Raw genomic sequence first — 14,986 nt, forward strand, 5'->3', positions numbered from 1 at the left:
GTTGCCATGTAGACAAATGCAACAACCAAATTGTGCAACATCCCAAAAACAGTTCTGACGATCCAATAGCACTCATTACATTTTTTCAACAAAGGCTTAATTTCATTGATGCAATATTTAAAGATAGATGGTAGAGCACCTTGAAATTTTTCAGCTGATCAGACACAGATAAGTCATGTCCGACAAACATCATAGTATCTTTGAAGAGGTAGCTAAAATAATGAACAAGTAAATACCTGTGTACTTCCAGGAGGCAGTTGATAAAAGTCCATCTTAGTTAAAGTTGAAACTCATGGAATTGAAGGGTAATTATTGACTTGATTAAGAGCCTGGCTGAGTGGGAGAAGACAGAGAGCAAGAATAATGGTCAGATACTGCCAGGATGTGACTGATGTTGTCCCACAAAGTCTTGTATTAAGACTGCAACTTTTCATCATTTTTATAAGTAATGTAACTGATGGAATTAAAAGTCTCAAATAAAAGTTTGATGGTGTCACGTAGAATAGTCAGTAGTGCAAGCAGTATAGATAGAAGCACTAAAATACAAAGAAATATTAATGGTTTTGGCAAGTGGACAGAACTCTGGCAAATAATTTTCAGTGTAAGCAAATCTGAGGTCATTAAGTTCTGACTAAAAAGGATGTATACTTGTGCCAAGGATGTGGATGTTGCTGGAAATGCCACCATTTAATGACTATTCCTAATTTGCCACTGCCATGAGCCACTGCTATCTTTGTAGTGAAGATATTCTCACAATGCAGTTATAGAGCAAGTTGCAGGACTTTTTCCTAGTGATGGTCAAGGAATGCCAATATATGTCAAAGTCAGGTTGCTGGTGAGTGACTTGGAGGGAACCTTGCACATGGTTTCTTTCCCATGTGCCTACTGTCCAAGTCCTTCCAGGAGATATAGATGAAGAGTTTGGGTGTTGAAAGAACCTTGACTGTGCATTTTGCAGAAAGCATTGAGTCATGATACTTCAGCAATGGAGAGTGGATATCTTGAGTGGTGAACGATGGGCTTCCAAACAATTGACTGCTTTGTATTAGTGTTGAGCTTTTTAAATGTTGTTGGAGCTTCACTCATCCAGGTCTGTGGAGAATTTACCATCATGCCCCTGATGCCCCCTGCATATGGTAAACATGGTTTATGAAGTAACAAGGTGAGTCATCCAGCACACAATACCTAATATCTAATCTGCTATTTATCTACAGGATATTTGTGGTTGAACCAATTATGTTACTTGTTAATGGTGACTTTTAGGATGCTGATGGTGAATTATATTACACTTCATGTTGGATGGTCAATGCATGACAGTTATATGAAGCAAAGGTTTCTTGGCAGTTTTAAGTCTGGGTGTTGCCCAGGCTTTGGTGTATTCAGGTATAGTTTTCATTTCTGAAGATCTGTGAAAGAAAATGACCACTTTGCAGTCATTGATGAATATTTGCAATTGTCTTGTAGGTGGTCAATGATAAAACAACTGAGGATAGTTGGACCTAGGACACTGTATTAAGCAACTCTTTAAACATTCTTTTGGAGTTCAGATGGTGAAAAGCTGGTAGTAGTGGAACTTCAAATAAACAGACAATACAAAGGAATAGAAGTTGCATTACAATTGTATAAAGTTCTGGTTAGGCTACTGTTACGGACTCAGTGAATGTCCCTTTAAGATAGAGTGTGTGTGTGTGTGTGTGTGTGTGTGTGTGTCTGTGGCGTGCTTACGCCAACAGAAGGTAAAGGACGTAATAACGGTGGTTGTTGAAGAGGTCAGTCGAAGGAAGAGAGGGAGAGAGAAGAGAGAGAGGCACCAGCCTGCTAGTTCTCTCTATTGATGGATGAGAGACAATAACTGTGTCTGACACTGAAATCCATGTATGGAAATTGGAAGTAATCCAGTGGAGTTCACTTTGTTGCTGACCTGTAGAAGGAAACAGGTATTTGTGTGGACGACCACGATTCGGATGCTTTTCGGGGTGAGGAAGTCACTGCCGAGTAAACACTGAAGTGTCGCTGGGGTTCCATCGTGGAACATTTGGATTTCGTAATTACTCTCCCTATGTTCTCTACGTCTACGTCTTATCTTCAGACAACGGTGGTTGTTGAAGAAGCCTTTGCTCATGTTTCACCTTATGACTTGCGGAACTGAACTTTAAGAACCATTCATTGGACTTGGAGTTTGGGACTTTGCCACACACACATGAAGAGTTTAGTTTTTGGGGTTAATGGTCAAGGTTTAACATTTTTGAATTCTAACATTCTAACATTTTTACTTCTATTTTTCGTATTATCATAAGTAGTGATTAATAAAGTAGTTTTTAACACTGAATCATGACTCAGTGTGTTTCTTTTGTTGCTGGTTCATAACAGCTACAAATGAAAAACAATGAGTATTTCTGAAATTGCACCATAAGAAGGATATATTGGCCATGGAGGCTGTTATTTGATTATTCCTTGGAATTTATAATCAAAGTTTTGATTGAAGTTTTCATGATGTTGAGGGGAACTGATGGGGTCATCAGAAAGAAATTATTTCTACTGGTGGAAGAGCCTTGTATAAAGATCAGAAATATACAGAGTTTGGAGAGGGTGCAGAAGAGGTTCATCAGGATGTTGCCTGGATTGGAATGCATTAGCTATAAAGAGAGATTGGACAAAATTGGATTGTTTTCTTTGGAGCATCAGAGGCTTAAAGTTGAGATGTTAGAAGTATATAACATTATGAGAGGTATAGCTAGGGTAGATACTCAGATTCTTTCTCCCCAGGTAAAAATGTTAAATACTAGAAGGCATAGCTTTAGGCTGAGTGGAGGGAAATTTAAAAAGAGATGTGAGAAGCAATTTTTTTACACAGAGAGTGGTAGGTGCCTGGAATGCGCTGCCAGGAGAGGTGATAGAAGCAAATATAATAGCAACATTTAAGAGGCATTTAGACAGGCAAATGAACAGGCAGGGAATGGAGGGATATGGACCATGTGCAGGAGGATGGAGTTAGTTTAGATTGGCATCATGGTCGGGGCAGACATGATAGGCCTGCGTTGTACTGTTATATGTTCTACGAAGGGTCGGGTAGATGCAAGTAGCTTACTTTGACAAATCGGCAGTTAAGAGTTTGTACAAGTCAGGCTCTTTAAAGTTTTTTAGCCTTCTCCATCATGTTGGCTGGTCTAGAAATTCTTGCATTCCCATTGGATGCTCTCAATGAGTGAAGCAGCGGTGTGCCATTGACTCTTTTAGTCAAATGGATGTTTTTTTTCAGAATAAAATGTGCCTTTAGGGACGAAGGCTGAGGGGGTGTGTTTGTGTATTGGAGAAAGGAATGATAGGGATAACAATTAGGTAGCAGCCTGAGTTGGGGGACTGGGAAAGGCAAATGCAAGAGTGACTGAGTTGGATTTGGAAAGGGTTGCTATCGGGGGAGACTGATGAATCAAATGAATTACTGTGTCAGTTGTAATGTTGCTGAGTTGCTTGGAATTCACAGTGGTTCAGGGCAGTATTAGGGAGAAGACAGTGTGCAAAGGGATGTGGAGATGCTGAAGCTTGGCCTACTGGAGGGTTGGTGAAGATTGCAGGGTGGGACAGGTTATCATTGTGGTGGTCAAGGTGGCAGGGTGAAAGATAGAAGGTAAGAACAGTCATTCCCAAGACCATTTTATTTTTGCTGCAATGAACTGTAAGGATTATTATATGACGAATGGTGTGATCTGATGTGCATCTGACATGGCATTTGCTGCAGAACTGTAAATGCATTTCACACTACGAAGTGCTTGGTTGAATTTCCAACGTGACATAAAATGACACAAAATTGATATTATTGCTTATAATTTGGTGGAGGTACATTGTCAACCTCCTAAAATTGATATAAGTAACATTATGAAATCTGTTTCTAGCATTGTTTCTTCAATGCTGCCATTTTCCTTTTGAGCAACAGTAGTTTTAAAATGTATTGTTATTGCACTTGGTTTACACCTTTCTCAGCTGTATTTTCCAACTGTCCCAATGGTCCAAGTACTTCCCCAGATCGACCTCTTTTACATTGGCCACACCCCATCCCCACTTGCATATCAGAGCCATTAGGGTTCTCTATAGTTAAATACCTCATCACTTAACTGACGTGTAAGATCAAGGAAGTCAAACACTGGGGTTCAAGAGGCATGAAGCTTATTTTGTTGATGTGCATGAGAGAACTAGGAATATTTCTTTTGGACTGCAACAAAACTCTGCTGGCACCCCTTACCCAAATCCCTATCCCATGCAGTCCAATCTAACTGAAGGCTCCTCGTAGGAACTAACTTCACACAACCAGTGAGTTATTTTCTTTTGCTTCTGCTGTAGTTCCTTCAGGACTGTGATAACTTACCTCACCTCTTGTTCTGTGGTTCTGAGGTGGCTGATGAGGCTATTTTGGGACTCATGGATTCTGCCACAAGAGGGGCAAAAGATGCTGGATGGAGTGGGCAGGTGGACAGTTTGGGAGGTAGTGTGATACTTCTGCTATTTAAGCTGGGCTTCTATGCGCTCCTAATATGTATTCTTGATGATCTCAATGCCATCCAGAATGATTCTTTTCTATTTTGAGCAGCCATGGGCCCTGGGATTCCCTTGAGTCAATGGGGGTGTTACACTTTTTAAGGAGGCCTTGAGAATAGTGTTAAATCCTTTCCTCTGTGCACCTAATAATCTCTTGCCATGCCAGAGCTCAGGACAGAGTGTCTGTTTTGGGAGTATGGTATTAGGTGCATGAATGATGTGGCCTGCTCATTGGAACTGTCTGAGTGTAATTATAGTCTCAATAGCTGCAGATGTTGGCCTGAGAGAACATTGCCAATTGTTTGCTTATCCTGCCAGTGGATTTAGAGGATTTTGTGGAGATCCACAAAAATGTAGCTCCACAAAATCCTCTATATCTACTGGCAGGATAAATGAACCAATATCAGTGTCCTCTGAGGCCAACATCTGATGTCTCTCCAGTGCTTGACGTGCCTGAGGTAGGTTATTCAGGTCTCAGAAGCATACAGGAGGGCAGGAATCATTGCTTCCCAATGGATACGAGCTACATGCTGGATTTGAGTTCTTGATCTTCAACTGCCCTTTTCAGATGGCGGAAGGCTGTGCTGGCATACTGAATTTGAGAGTGAATTTTATCACTGATGTTGATAATCACTGAAAGATAGCTTCTGAGATATGGGATTGTGGACTATGTTTTCCAGGGTCTCATCATTGATGCTTATTGTTCACTGGTGATGTTGTCCAGCAGGGCAGGTTGGCGGAGGATTGATCTTTGTTTTGTTGATGTCAAATGTAAGGCCTTTTCTCTCATGCTTCAGTGAATAAGGATGACTTGGAGCTCAACCTCCGAATGAATGGGCGTGCAAGTATTGATTGCGTATGACAGCCCAATGGCAGAAGAAGAAGAAAGTTTTATTTTATTGGTGTGCCTAAGAGAAAAAGAAGTATTTCTTCTGGACTTAAAAAAAACTCTGCTGCTGCCCTATTCGCTTTTCTCCATCTGCCAAATCCAATCTAACAGAAGGATCAATGAAGAAGCCAACCTCATGGGACCAATGAGCTGTACTCTGATGTCCACAGTTTACCAGTGGATTTTAATCAGGATTTGGGCCTCAAAATAGTTTCACTAAGTCTGTATCCATATGAATGGGCTCCTGTGCTGTAAGAAAGGAATCAATTTAAATTGCTCAGGCGAATATGCAAATATGTCCATAATTATAATTCATTTACCCTAAGTGTGCACAATTTAAATTTGAATGCATTTTAGTGCCATCTGTTCTATGACATGCCTTGAAAATCTTTTGCATTAGAACTGAGAGATTCTCCATGTTTGTTGTGGCCTCTCAGACACTTGATCTTTGCCTTGTGCTTGTAAATTTTAACCACTGGGATCAATCAAATTCAGAATTGAACTTCCAAGTTATTTCACGCTGAACAATCATCTTCAAGGGATTCAGAGAAGATGTGAAAAGGTGAACAAAATGTGAAATTGCTTCAGAGTGATTGTAAATGTCATGCTGAGAAGCAAAATGAAAAATTGCAAAAGGGAAAAGGAAGAAATTCTGGTGTGTCAAGCACCTCTTATATGTGCATGCTTTGGGTACGTGTTGAGGCAGAACAAAGGGAGTGTTCGGTGTCTCAGTATTAATCTGGCTGTGTCAACAATTCTCCAGATTAAAAAGTTGTAATTTTCCTTTCCTTATAGTCTGCATATTTCAAACAAGAGTGAAAAATTCTATCAGAAGTCCAGCAGTTTTTATTCCCTCCCTCTATTGTGCCCCTTTTTCATCATGTCCTGGAAGAAGTGGTTCTAAATAAAATTGACACAATGATTTTATTGATAAATAACTGCAATTATATAGCCTGCCGAAGAAAACTAATACTATAGGGAATCTATATTCTGAGCTACATAAATAATTAATACCTTCGGTTTAAAAACTCCAGGCATAAAATTAATTTCTGTGGTACCTATTGTTAAGGTGTCGTTTGGAGACCAAAATGCATTGAATGCATGAACAGGCTGGGAATAGAGGAATATGAACTATGTGCAGGCAGATGGGAATAGTCAGATTGGCATCATGGTCAGTGTAGATCTGGTGGGCCAAAGGGCCTGTTCCTTTACTGTATTGATTTTTGTTCAACGTTCTATGGATGCACTTCTGCAAATTAAGCTCATGAAAATGTTGCCTTGAATCAGGTGGCAACTGCTTAAAGTATATGGGGTAGGCAGAGCATGGCATCGATCAACATGTATTTTCACTCTAAACTCCCTAGGCTCATCAGCTAAGTGGCATGAAGATTTGGCTTTCAATGCCATTTAAAGGAATTGTTAATCAACTACAGATTTGTTATTGGTTGATTTCTTCCAGTTATTGCAATCATTGTGCAAGTGTTTGTTGCTTTTCAGAACTCTTTCAAGTCATAAGTCTAAAGGGACTGGCGTGGCAGGTGCTGACTTCAGACCTTGTGTTCATTAGTTGTTCCCAGACATGAGGACGTTATTAGGTGTTCCTCTTGTGGTACAGCATAGGCTGGAAAATAAGCAGAGATCACACAGGTCAGGACCATATCTGCATAAAGTATTCAGGGAGCAATTCACTTTCCTGAGGAACAAAGTGCAAGATGTTTGTGGTTCAATAGTAACCTCACTGCTGTGTCCACAATGTCATATCAGAGCAAGGCAGTGTTCACGTTGTCTTTCATTTGAAATGTATTTGTTGCTTCACTTTGGGATATGGCTCCTTCCAGTATGGAGGTTGAAATGTTTGCAATAACTCAGTTCGCTATCCACTGTTTCAGATCACTGAACCTTTCTATTCAGAGAGCTAACAATTTTCATCCTCTTGAGCCAGAGTAAACAGATGGAGTAAGCTTAAGAGTTTGCTAGAATTGCTGGCTTCCCACTGGTGAGCATGTCATTGATTACATGCACATCAACCCACCAAGTATCGGAACTGAAAAAGTTTCTATTCAATCAATGTGTGGTTGGTCTGTAACCTGCCTTATTGAAGTTTTGTCTGAGTTCTATGAAGCAAAGCTTGTATGACTTCATTCTTTGATAAACTGGTCTCTAGGCCTTTGCCTTGGTGCAGGCCATGCGTTCAGTACCCAGCTGTAGATCTTGTTGTGGTATATCCTCTGGTAGTTGTAAGTGTGCTTCAAGTGACATTGTGTCTTTCTGATCACTTTCATGCTGTCCCTTCACTGTCTTAGTTCTTTATGGAATAAAGCTGAATGATAAGGTGAGAGGAGAAGGCAGGGACAGATATTTGAAGTGTATGCTTACACTTTCTGGACCTGGGGTGAAAAGCTAGTGGAATATGAGAAAGTGAATTAGCAATGAGGACATTGTCATTTCTGTGTAGAAGGGGAAGTGCATGTGTGAGGGGTGTAGATGATGTTGCTTGGTGGTAGAGTGGGGATACAATGAGTTGAGGACCGTCTGAGGCTAGTTGTGCATTTGTTGGAATACACTGTTTGAAGTTGTGTTTGCTGGCCTTGACCACACATCTGAGGCCATTGAGCAACTTGTTACATGGCAACTAGGTCCTTGCAATATGTTGGCCCTTCACCTACTTGCCACCACCACCCTCCAAGTGTGTGTGTGCGCTCCCATTGCCTTCTCTATGTGTCTGAGGGAGGCTTCCTGGAAGTTATATACTTTTCAGCATCTTCAGTAGGGCCTCTTGTGCAGGATCTGGAGAAATTGGAGCTGGTTCTCGCTCTTTATTTCCCGGATCTAACTCACCTTTTCCATCTCTGCCAGCACCCATTTCAGCCATGTTGCAGACCCTGTTTAAGAAATGCATTTTGGCTTTATGGGTTGCATGGAAGTTATGATCTTGGGGGCCTACTGCTGATGTGCATAGCAAATAATCTGTAATATCACCCATATCCTAATTGAATGCCAGAATAGGCTTAAAAGGCTATTCTGGCAAGTCCAGGCCTGATCCTGTTTTATAACATTCTCATACAGTAATAAATCCTACTGAGCAATTTGGTACCAGCAGGTTAAGGAGGAATTTATTATCATTATTATTATTATTATTTATTTCAAATTTCATACAACAGAAGCAAAGTCTTTAACATGGTGCGGTAACTTAGACCAGAATATTCTTGGTATATGTATTCACCAGTACCTTCCTTAATCCTTGTCCTTGTTGTGTGATTGCAAGTAACAGTACAAGCATTTACAAGTAACTGGACTTATTTTTTATCTTTGCTGATTTAATTAATCAGGAAAAAAATTATTAAAATTAGTCAGCTTCACAGGCCTTCAGATGGTCATGACAGGTGGTCCAGAAAGTCTGTATAAAAGGAAACTATTGGTGACTTCCCATTCAAAGTCTGCAGTGGTTTGTGGTTGATTTCTTGGATATAATTTTGCTACAGATTCAGGCTCATTACTTAACCTTTTTGTTCTTCCTGCAGTTTCTCAACTGTTGATGAAATGATCTTATTAATCCTTGGAATAATTTCCTCTCTTTCTGTTAAACAATGGTGCTACTCCATTGAAAAATAATGGTTAACATTCTCTTTACAGAAAGAAGGAAAATTTGCTCCTCAGCAAATTAATAATGTTCATGATAATAGGATCAGGAATACTTACATTTTTTCTCAGCTTAGGAACAAAGATTGACTATTTAACCATATAAGTGGGGAGAGAAGGTTGATAGTAGCGTAGTTGTAAATGCATATTTCCAATTTCTCCATAAGTAGTAATCAGTCAACAGTTTCCCTTTATTGGCCTTTTGAGTAAAAAAATTTTGCTGAGGAAATGATGTGGTGTAACTGGTCTTGTTTTTTCCACCCCTTTTAAATGTATCCTTAACATCAAAATGCATTCCAAACAGGAGGAACCTATAATCTTATAACTAGAAAATTAAACTTCATCCACATGAGCTATTCACATGGAAAATTGGAGTCATCGCCAATAACTGGAAAAATCATGTCTTATAAATTTTATAACTGGAGTGGATGAAGGTATAAATTTAAAAACATGTATTATTCTTAAGTTCCAATATTTCCATGATACAATGACATAAACATCTCTCATAAATATTTCTTCATAAATTACAGTGGTGATTTTAGCTCAGTTACACTTAATTGTGCAGCACTAAAGGTTACACTCTGTGCTGAGACAATGATTGCTTCAGCAGTTTCAAAGATGTAGCTATTTAGGTTTGTCTGGGGGGACTGCAGATGTCTCTTGCAGGTAATTAATCTTCTGGGAGTTGTCTGCTTGAATAGCTCACAGAATTCTGGAATTCAGGTTCAAGAGTTGGAGAATTACAAAAGTAAATACTGCTGAGATATAACATTCATTTTGGCACTTAATTCATGTATGTCAGCCTGATGGAGTGTAGAAATGATCTGATGGGCTTCCTATTATAATGGCTCACCAGCATGACTTAAATGTATGAAATGCTGAAATATTTACAAACATTTATCTTGCCCAGAGCTCAGGCGTTAGCACTTTCACCTCTGCGTGAAAAGATTGGGGTTTTAAGTTTAGCTACAGAGCCTTGAGCATATAGACCAGACTGATACAAAGTGCAGTACTGAGGCAGCACTGCACTACCACTTTAATGACTTTTGAACAAGATGTTAAACTGAGGCCACATCTGCCCCCTCAGAACATGAAGGATCATTATACAGAATTCCTATTACTGTCCTGGCCAATGTTCATCCTTCTATTTATGTCAACAAAGCATATAATTTTATCATTGTCACATGTGTTGTACATTGCTGTGTGCAAATTATTTGTCACCTTTTCTACTTGATCTACTCTTCATTGGTTGAAAAGCAATTTGCAAAATTCTGATGTCATGAAAAGTTCTTACTTTACAAAAAATGTACCCACCTTGGTTATGCAATTTCATTAAGGATAGCCAGTTATGTCAATTCATTGCCTTGTGGGCAAGATGGGCAATCATGACATAAACAATAGACTTTCAAAGGAGTAGGGAAAAAGTCTGGAATTCAAAAGTAATGATTAAATATTATGATTTGGTAATAATTCATTCTATACAAATTATTAAAAGGCAATAGATTTTATTTGGTCGTTTTGCAATCACTGTTAATATTTTATGAAGAAATCAACAATTTTCTAATAAATATATTTTTTGTTTAAGAAACGTATACAATTGGCATTTGGTTTAGTTGTCAGCAGATATTTCAGGACCCAATATTTGATTGACAGCAAATTGTTAATTTTTTTTTCACTTAAAATAAAGCAGGAAATGTACTTTTTTCCCATAATTGGGGAAATAAAATCAGGGAAATGCAATTTGAGAATACCATTTTATGATTGCCAATGAAAAATAACTTGCAATTTTTTAACACCTATAACCACAAACATTTACTGAATCTCAAGAAAGCTACTTGGTATAAAAAGTAGAAAAGTAGTGCTGGAAGATGCAATATTCCTGTCAAATCATTCAAAGATAGTTGTGGAAATTCCAGTTTAAATATTGAACCTTGTACACCCTTGTCCTAACATAGTTTAGCATAAATTATCTATTCAGACAAATATTATGTTTCAGTTCAGAGTTTAGATTAAGTATGCAGGTTCTGCACAAAGCAGATATACCAGATGTTTTTTTTAAATTTTATTTACAGCGTGGTAACAGGCCCTTCTGGCCCAATGAGTTTGCGCTGCCCATTTTAAACCCAATTAACCTACCCATACGTCTTTGCAATGTGGGAGGAAACCGGAGCACCTGGAGGAAACCCGCGCAGACATGGGAGAACGTACAAACTCCTTACAGACAGCGACGGGAATCGAACCCTGATCGCTGGCGCTATAATAGCGTTGCGCAATACACTATGCTACCGTGCTGCCCCAGTTGTATCCCCAGTTGTTCGTGTACAGTATGTAAACGGAAGGATCTTCCTTTGACTGCATGAACCTTGTCAAGATATTCCAGTGCTGGGCTTTGTTGTCCTTGTGTTACTAATCTTTTAATTATATGATTTTTAAAATTCTTATTCGCAAATTAATGCATTTCAGTAACTTAAATCTTGGCTGTAAATCTCCACACCAATGATTTATATAATCTGACAGCAGATCAAATACATTTTCCTTATTTGTCAACTATTTATTCTTTCCAATCTTTTCATAATTTTGAAAATCTTTATTGCATCCTCCTGTATCCTTCATGTGGGAGGAGAAAAAATCTGTTGTGTTTTAAGCATTTTTCCAAACTCTACCTAGCATCACAGTGCTGAGTTTTGCTGCATTTTTTCACAGCACCATGGCAAAATGTAATATTGTAGTTGTGGCCTAAGCAATGTTTTGTATATGAAATATTTCACTCTTTGGTTGGAGCTTGCCTTACTCAAGACATCCATTGTTCTTCCTCTCAAAAAGGAGAGTGAAGGCCTAATAACATTATGACAGTACAAAAGGCACATAACATCCTGACACACACTGTGTGGTCAGGCTCATTTCTATTTAGCCACAATACTGTAGTTTTTCTGTTTACACTCACTAACTTGCTGTAGACTTCCCTGGGAGATCTTGGCCAGACACCAAAGTTTAAGCCTGTTTATCCACAGAAATGAGACTATTAAGTCCTATCACATATGTTTTGTGCTTGAGCTGTAACAAAATGAATTGATGGATGTTCAAGTTGCTAACTTTTTTCCTTCTCCAAGAAGGTACATTATCAAGAGGATTGTGGCTATAATACTGAAGTTGAAGGTTTCATTCTACATAGCACTGCATAGCTTAGATTTGATTGGTAAAGGTAGAAACCTGAGCTTCAATTAACTTCAAGTTGAATCCACTTTGATTGCACAATAAATAAAATCTGTGCAGACAATAGATGTCCCAGACTTCTGTCAAATTATAAGGGGCATTTAGTCATAATCCCCCTAAATCTGTTGATGGTTACTTGGATCGGAAAATTGCCTGCAGGGAATGACATTGTAGTAAAATTGAAAATATATTGTTAAGAACATGTATACAATTTTTGTTCTAAACATCACAGGCAGACTGTCCCAGCCTGAAACCATGTCCAGTGCAGGATCATCAGTGTTAATTGTTTCAGTGACTAAGGATCGAACAAACCACCCCCACCGCACCCCCCCCCCCCCCACCCCCAGCCAGGAAAAATTGAATGGAAGTAATGGATATCATTTGCATTGTTCAACGAGATTTATTTTTAATTGCTATTATAGAAAAATGACACAAGGGCATTTCTTGAAGCTGATACTCTAATATTGATGAAGGTCACGTGTCAGACTGCCTAAAAATGATTCAGCCAGTAATGGTGTTGTATTTAAATCCAAACAGAGTTTCAGATCTCACATTCATGCTATTGCTAAGATCTTCTACATCAATAAAAGCTTATCTGCAACTCTGCTTTGGCTTACCTATGGATGAAGCTCACTTTTATGTCTTTGTCACCTCTAGACTTGATTATTGCCATATGCCTTTGGTCATCTATACTTGTTCTACTTACTCTTAACTTCAGGTCGTTAAAGACACAGCAGTCCATGTCCTTTCTTCTGTTATGACTCCTTCATCCATTAGTTATGTCAGCTCTGGTTAGGCTGAACCTTGACTGTAAAATTACCCTTACTTAATCTTAACTACTTCATATTGGCTGTTCCATTCAACAGCCAGGGCCCTGTGGCTGGGAACTGCTTCCCAAAGCCCCTCGATGGAACATTGAATACTTATGGATCCATTGTTCAACTACAAATCATGTTCGTAATTGCTTTAATTGGGGTATTAACATACTGATGTTGGCAGTCAAGGTCTCCCAGAGGGATTGCTTGCATACTTTCTGTTGTGGGTGGGTTAAATGTAGAAGATGGTACGCTAGAGGCAGCTTCTTAATGTGCTGTCACATATTGTGCGCCTAACATATTGTGCATGTGCTCCTAAACCAAGATGTTCCTACCAAAAATTTCCCCAATGTAGCTCAATGAATATCATTGTTATCATGATAGATGCCTGCATCATCAGATCTGTAATGAGTGATAATAGGTTAAAGGAATTTGAAGCACGAATGAACACAAAGATATGGGGGTTGGATCCCTAACGTTCGGAGAAGGTAGAACAAAGCTAAATACTTTAGCTTGGTTAAAACTGTTGAACCAACATACTCAGTTTCACTGACTGTGGAAGAAAAGAATAAGTTATGATCTAAATTGTTTGGATGAAACATCACTCACTAGCTCTGACATCTCATTTGATCAATGGGTCATTCTGAGTCAGTGGTGCAGCTGATATGGGTGAGTAACTTTAACAATGGTAAGCTCTATGGCACTGCATTGAACAAATTAGTCTGGTTTTTAAGTAACGTAATTTCAGAGATTTTGAGCTGTTGTCACATTCTGGTTGATTTATTAACTGTAACATTTTAATAGAGTTGTATTTCCAGATTTTTGTGAAATGCTGAAACATTGATATTGCAGGAATTTTTCTGATGCTTTTATGATAGGCTAAAAGGAACAAGATTGTGGTTTGTTCACCCTTGCCCAGTTACTCTCACAGAAATACATTTATGGAATACTATAATTCTGATTAAGAAATCAATCTGTATTTATAACACCAAAAGGTCATTTTATAAAACTGCTCTGTTATCAGTAAATCTCATTCAAGGGAAGCAGGAATTGGAGATTTGTGCATGTCTTGCCCACAGAAAACCGTGGTTGATGTCTTTCTGGATTTCTGATATGCATTGCCAGCAGACAAAGTTGTTTGCTATTCAAAGAATTGACTCTTTTCCCTTTCAGAAAATTTTATTTTGATCTGTGATGTTTGCATGTGGAAGAAATGCAGAATGCTTTCTTTTGACTTGAAGATGAGTCCCTGTGTGGTATGAGTTGTGGTATGACAGTCCAGGGATTGTTAACTGGAAAAACATGAAACAACAGGTCTAATCACTTTGTCCTTCTTACCTTGTATATGGCTACGATTAAAGTGTGTGTGCATTTTGCACTTGAGAGCAAAACCTGATCAGTAAACAAAGCTTCAAAAGCTTACTTGTTTACATTATGTTTAGTGAAGTCTTTTTCTTAAAGTAAGAGCAAAATGCTCCATAAGTTGGACATCTGAACTGAAAATTGAAATATGCTGCTTTTTATCCAGCAGGTGAGGCAGAAACCTGCAGAGAGGGAAATAGATTTCACTTCAAAATTTGATGATCTTTTGTAAGTTTTGGCTGATATGTGAAGAAACTGACTTGTTTTAATGCCACTAGTACTATTCTCAAGAAAATGGTTGGAGTGGCCAACAAGGGCTGGATGGTGGCAGTGGCGGGAGCTATCAGAAGCAAAGAACACTTGAAGAAGTACCTGGAAAATGGTGGATGCATCGAGTCTCTGATCATGTCCCCAGCAATCTTTTCTCTTTCCTCTCCCCAACTCAGAATCTCTTCCCTCGGTACCTCTGGGTGGCAACACCCAGGTAAGGTTGGCCCTTTAAACATTGTTGCACCGGGCCTCATACCTCCAGTTA

At 38.9% G+C, this 14,986-nt stretch overlaps 1 protein-coding gene across 3 annotated transcripts in view; it reads left to right on the forward strand.

The window, feature by feature from the left end:
* prdm5 (PR domain containing 5) overlaps positions 1-14,986 on the forward strand; it is a 217,161-nt gene that overhangs the window by 117,556 nt on the left and 84,619 nt on the right. The gene's annotated exons all lie outside the window — the stretch shown is intronic.

This window comes from Pristis pectinata, chromosome 2 (assembly GCF_009764475.1).
Source record: "Pristis pectinata isolate sPriPec2 chromosome 2, sPriPec2.1.pri, whole genome shotgun sequence".
NCBI lineage: Eukaryota > Metazoa > Chordata > Chondrichthyes > Rhinopristiformes > Pristidae > Pristis > Pristis pectinata.